The following is a 6,784-nucleotide window of genomic DNA, read 5'->3' as shown; positions in this document are numbered from 1 at the left end:
ACATATTTAATATTTTCTTTTTTTGTGAATTTTTTCATTTTATTAAGTATAATCATGATAAAATAAATTAAGAGTCATTAATGTGGTCATTTAAATTAAAATGATTCTATTAAATGTCTCATTTATTGGATCAGATAAAAAAAATGTTATTTAAATGATATCATTATATGGTAACATCTTTTGATTCACTATTTTTTCTATTAGTACTAATAATAGCATTCCTAATCAAGGTTGACTCAACTAATAATGAGTTGACTCAATCTTATGGGTGTGGATTCAATCCCCGCTACTAGCGTAATAATCTCTTTGACAGGGGATCTCTAGGTAACTTTGTAAGTGTTCATTGAGTCATGAGACATGTCCTGACCTTGATGTGTTCTCCAGAGTCTAACTCACCTAAATATTTTATAATAAAAAAAAAACACAATTTTGTTTAAATTGTAAATTGTAGATTCCGATAGTAGTCGTTGAAAAGCCTCAATCTTTTTATGAAAAATTAAAGTTTGTTCGGCGTATTCTAAATGAACTTTTTTTAAAGAAATAACAATAACAAACACAATATAAAAGGAGAATTGAATGATATCAAAAATTAAATTTTAGCTATAATTCAGTGATTTTTCAAATTCAATTTTACGAATTTTCGACAATGTTTATCTTAATTTTTTTTAAATTATGTCATGTCTTTTAATTACAAATGCACGTAAATGTGTTTTAATACAAAAAAAAACTATTTAATACATTTACGTCTAATTTTAAAAAAGAATAATGTAACGAGATATCACTAATGATCATTGCACCATAATGATTCTTAAGGTACAACATTTATGGTGAGAGAGTGTTCATTTTGTCCAATGTAGGAAAGACCTTAGACCATCCACATGGAGCACCTATTTTAGGTGCTTAAGTGGGTCATATATATACACATCATCAATTTTACAATTTTTAAATATTAAAACCGAATAAGCACTCAATCTCGCCAACCGAGCACCTCACAAAAAAATGACCAAATTAGTCACACCAATAACTCTAAATCGTTAAATTTCAACAATTTTTTTATACAATTTATTTAGGTAGGGCCTCAAAAAAGTGGAGAGAGAGAGAGAGAGAGAGAGAGAGAGAGAGAGAGAGAGGGTGCTTCCATAGCCACCCTTCTCTACAAGCATCATATTTATTTGCTCCATAATTTGGTGCTTATTTAGTATGGTGCTAAATAGATGAAGTACCCACCATTGTGGATAGTCTTAGAGATAAAAGAGCACTCAAAAATATATTTACCTATCTCCAAGGATACTAACAGAGCTCGAAACTCTGAATCTTGAAATTCAAAGTTTGTCCTTCTACTGCTAGGTTAAACCCTTAAGTTGGAAAATTGCCGTGAACTTGAAAATGAATTTTTGTTTCAAATTAATCATGAAAAATGAAATATCCCTTATACTTAAACCATCTCTAATCTTGATTTTTTTTACTGAATGAATGTGTTGGTTTAATCATTCATGCTAATTGGGATTTCTTGGTCAAACATATTGTCCGAAAGTTGTTGGTAATTTTATGGTTTTTTTTAAGGAGTTAAAAAAATGACACCACATAATGAACGAAAATCTAAGCGTGTTTGTTTCAAGGTAAGAAATTACATTCCTTGAAATGATATTCCTAGGAATGATATTTCTAGGAATAGCATTCCAACTCATGTGTTTGTTAAAAATTTAGATTTCATAGAAGTGTTTTAGAAATTATTTAGTTAAAAAGATAAAAAAATGAAAATAAATGTGAGTGGTAGTGGGAAGTTATGGCAAGCTGAGTTCTATTCTCATGAGAATGTTATGTGCAAATAACATTCCAGGGAACAAATTTTCAAAACAAACATGTGAATGTTGCATTTCCAATGTCACATTCCCGGGAATCATATTACAAACCTTGAAACAAACACACCCTAAGTCATCAGGTATATTGGTCATCTGGCATATATGTTGTTTAACATCTACTTTTGCATCCAATGTGGAACTTTAACTCACATTTGATATATTAACATATCTCCCTTAACTGTGAGACTCTTTACGACCCTGATATAGAGAAATAACAATATAATGTTAGACGGATGCACGACATGCTAAAAAAGGTAGGTTGGTGGCGGTTTCATGCAAATGGTTTTTTTCCCTTTCTTTCATGAGAAACAAAGGATTAAGCAAATGAAATCCAAAAATGAAGAAAACAGTTCATCATAATGTAACGACTTTCGCGGGAGCGTAAACTGAGTTGCATAATCACATTAGACTAAGAGAAACTACTCAAGCAAGATTAACATCACATCTTCATTCAAATCCTAAAGGCATTGGATTTATGGATCATCTCACTTATATGTTTGTCACTCTATTCTCTTGCATCCAATCTGAAAGTTTAACTCAAATAAGACATATTAACATCTTTCCCTCTAAGTGTGAGACTCTTCCCTTCTGTGATTTGGTAACAAAGCCAAATAAAATTAGATGAAGGCATATCCTGGTAAAGAAGGTGGGTTGGTGGTGATTTAATGGAGGTCGTTTATGTTCCTTTCTTTCATGAGAAGTTATGAAATAAATTAGAAAAGGAGAGAAGATAAAAAAATAATTTGAACATGAGAGAAATGATAAGGAAAATAAGGAGTGTGTGCTTTTCTATGAGCGTGTAAGGAATAGAGTGAATTGCCTATAATTTTACTGGTTTGATTAAGGAGTTGGAGATTTTTGAGTAAATATTTAACCAAAAAATTAGACTAACTAAAAAAACACAACATTATTTTAAAATTTCTAACAAGCATTTATTTTGTCAATTCAACAACACGCATATGCTTATTTCCTTTGTCAAATTCACCAAAGAATAAAAGTGAGGGAATTTGAAGTAGTTGAGGTTGAATGAAAAAATATAGCATGAAAGAGAATAACATCCAATAACTAAATTTTAAGATAATAAAAAATAAACAATTGACAACCAAAAACTAACAAAATAAATTATCATAATGTTGGGATTTCAAGGTGATTTTTTACCGGGTTGGATGATCGTATTAGGTCAATAGCAACCATACAAATGATATTGACACCACAACTTCACATGAAACCTTAAGACATTAGTCATTTTGGTCATCTGACTTATATGTTGCTGAAAATCTACTCTTCCATCCAATGTATAACGTTAACTCACATTTGACACATTAACATATCCTAATCAATTGTGCATCTATCTACGTCCGTAATTATGTTACGTAGTCAAATAAGGTCAAAATTAGACACAACATGTTCAAACAAGTTGAATGATGGTGATTTCATGAAGGAAGGTTTATATTCCTTTCATCTACTAGAATAGAGAAAGGAAACTAGAAAGAAAAATAAAACAAATATCAAAGAAAAAAAATTAACATGAGAGAAAAATTAAGGTGAAAAATATGTACTGTGTGTTTTATCCGTGAGAGTACATAAAATATATTGAATTATCGGTAATTATGTGGTTTTGTTGAAGGAGTTGAAATTTTTTGGGTAATTATTACCAAAAAATTAGACTTAATTAAAAAAACGTTGTATCATTTTAAAATTTCTAATAAACATGTATTTTGTAAACTCATCATAGCACATGTGCATTTTCCATTGTCACGCCCCATCATAGACCATATGTGAAGGAGTTTGAAAAAATAGAGGTTGAATAGAAGAATAGAATGAAAGTGATTGACATCCACAAATGAAGTTTTACCGAAAAAAACGGTTAATTAAGTAAATGTTTCCTATAAATATAAAGTTTTTTTTTTTAGTTTCTTGAAAAAAAAATTGCATTTTTTTAATCGTTGTAACATTTTTATTTGGCATTTTTAGGGACCAAAAACACGGACTGAAAATTTTACAGGGACTAAGAATGCTGATAAAAAAACTTGACAAAGACTAAAACTGCTGACGAATTTTTTTACAATAACTAAAAAGTGCGATTTATTTTTGTATGGACTAAAAATGAAATTCTGGATATTTATAGGGACCATTTACTTAATTAACTCTACAAAAAAAATAACAAATGAAATTAAAACACCAGTAAATTAGTTCGTCATAATGTTGGGACTACGGAGGAAACCTACATTGGGTCGGAACATCATATTATGGTAAGAGCAATCACACAAGTGAGATTGACACCACATCTTCACCTAAAATGTCTAATAAGCATGTATTTTGCCAACTCAGCATAACACATCTACATTTTTCCATTTTCAGATCACACCAAAGACCAAAAGTGAAGTAATTTAAAATAATAAAGGTTGACTAAAAAAATTGCGTCAAACCAAATGACATTCGAAAACTAAAATTTTAACATGATAAAAAATTAAACAAATGACATCTAAAACTAACAAAAAAGTTCATCGTAATGTTATGACTTCCAGGGGGAGCCTAAACTGAGTTGGATAATCACATTTGGGTAAAAGCACCCATAAAAGTGAAACTAACACCACATCCTCATCCAAAATTTTAAGGCATTAGTTATTTGTGTCATCTCACTTATTTTATTTTTTTGACCACCTACTCTTGCATCCAATATGAAACTTTAACTCGCATACGACAAATTAACTTCTCTCTCCTAAATGTGAGACTTTCTACATCTGTAATCAGGTGACATAACCAAATAAAGTAATATTGAGACACAACATGGTAGAAAAGGTTGGTTGATGGGGGGTTTCAAGAAGAGGTGGTTATATTCATTTATTTCATGAGTATAGAGAAAATGAACCAGAAAAAGAAATAAATAAAAAAGGAATTTTAACATGAGGGAAATGATAAGGAAAAAATGAATGCGTGCTTTTACCGTGAGAGTATGGAACAATGTGAGTTGCTGGTAATTTTGCGGGATTGTTGAAGAATTAGGAGTTTTGGGGTAATTATTTTACGACAAATTAGCCTCAATTAAAGAATCGCAACATCAATTTAATTTTTTTAATAAGTATGTTTTTGTCATCTCAGTGGAACACATATGCATTTTTCCATTGTTAGATTCTACAAAAGACCAAAAGTGAAGGAATTTGAAATAAGGGAGGTTGAATAAAAAAAATAGCATGGAAGCGAATGGCGTTCAATAATCAAAATTTAGGATAATTTTTTTTTAAAAATGAGATATAAAAGCTAACAAAACAATTCATCATAACTTTGAGACTTCCAAGGGATCTTACACTGAGTTTTACCACCATATTAGACTAAGAGATACCATACAAGTGAGATTGATATCACATATTCACAGAAAACCTTAAGCCAGTAGTATGTATATGAGTCATGTCACTTATATGTTATTCAAAATCTACTCTTCTATCCACTATAGAATTCTAACTCACACTTGACACATTAACATCTCTTATTCAAGTTTGCTACTCTCTGTGTCCATAATTACGTGACATAGTCAAATAATATCAAATGAAGACGCCATATGTTTAAAAAGGTTGGTTGGTGATGGTTTCATTGAGGGAGGTTTATGTTCCTTTCTCACATGAGAAGAGAGAAAGGAAATTAGAAGTAAAAAAAAAAAGATACGAAAAAAGGATTTGAACATGAGAGAAGATAAGGGAAAAAAACTAATCATTGTGTGTTTTGTTTGTGAAGGTATAGAAAACAGTGTGAGTTGTATGATAAATCTATGATTTTACTCAAGGAGTTGGAGATTTTTTGGACAACTATTTTACCAAAAAATTAGATTCAATTAAAAAAACACCACATATTTTTAAATATCTAATAAGCATATAATTATCAACCCAACATAATACATTGGCAATTTTTCATTATCATTTGCCACAAAAGGCCAAAAGTAAATAAATTTGAAATAATTGAGGTTGAATGAAAAAATCACAAGAAAGAGAATGACATTCAAAAACTATATTTTAAGATTGAAAAGTTAAAGACTTAATTGCAGATTTTGTCCCATATTTTCAGCAACTCATGAATTGGTCCGTTCATTTTAAAATCACTCAGCTTCACTGCTAGGAAAAGCAAAATTAGGGAGGAAAATTAGTGATAGAAAAAATAAAATCCCTCATAAATTCCTTGGTCACAAAATTTAGTAACATAATTAGAGAGGGATTTCATGTTATCCCTCACTAATTTTTGTTTTTTAGTGGTATTTTGGTCCCTTTCTGCTATTTTTAGACTAAAAAACAATGATGTGACATATTTTAGATGACCTTGCATTTAGTCTGATGATGTAGCATGATCAATACCCATGTAATTACATGAAAACTCCTTTAAAATTTTAATTTAAATATGACATATCACCATTTTTAAGTTCAAAAATCTGAAAGAGGCACCAAGACTGTGTAATTTTGAAATGGAAGGACAGTTTCCGTGAGTGAGTGAAAATAGAAGAACCAAAACTGTAATTAAGCCAAAATTAAACAAATGACATCCAAAAGAAACCAAACAAGTGAGATTAAAAGAAACCAAACAAGTGAAAGTACTTGAAATGTAGAGGTTGGATAAAAAAATTGCATGAAAGGGAACAACATCCAAAAACTTATATTTAATATAAAAAATTAAGCAATTAAAAACTAAACAAAGTTCATTATAATGTTCAAAGTTCTGAGGGAGCCTATAATGGGTTTGAGCATCATATTTGACTACGAAAAAAAAATCATACAAGTTAGATTGACACCATATCTTTACCCTAAAAGCTTAAGACATTAGATGTATTAGTCTTCCCACTTATATGTTGTTCAATATATACTATTTCATTCAATTTATAATTTTAACTCACACATGGTACATTAACATCTCTCCCTTAAATGTAAGACTCTCTGTAT

This window comes from Medicago sativa, chromosome 4 (genome assembly GCF_051527215.1).
Source record: "Medicago sativa cultivar Bolivia chromosome 4, Bolivia_mono, whole genome shotgun sequence".
Lineage (NCBI taxonomy): Eukaryota > Viridiplantae > Streptophyta > Magnoliopsida > Fabales > Fabaceae > Medicago > Medicago sativa.
This window is presented reverse-complemented; position numbering follows the sequence as displayed.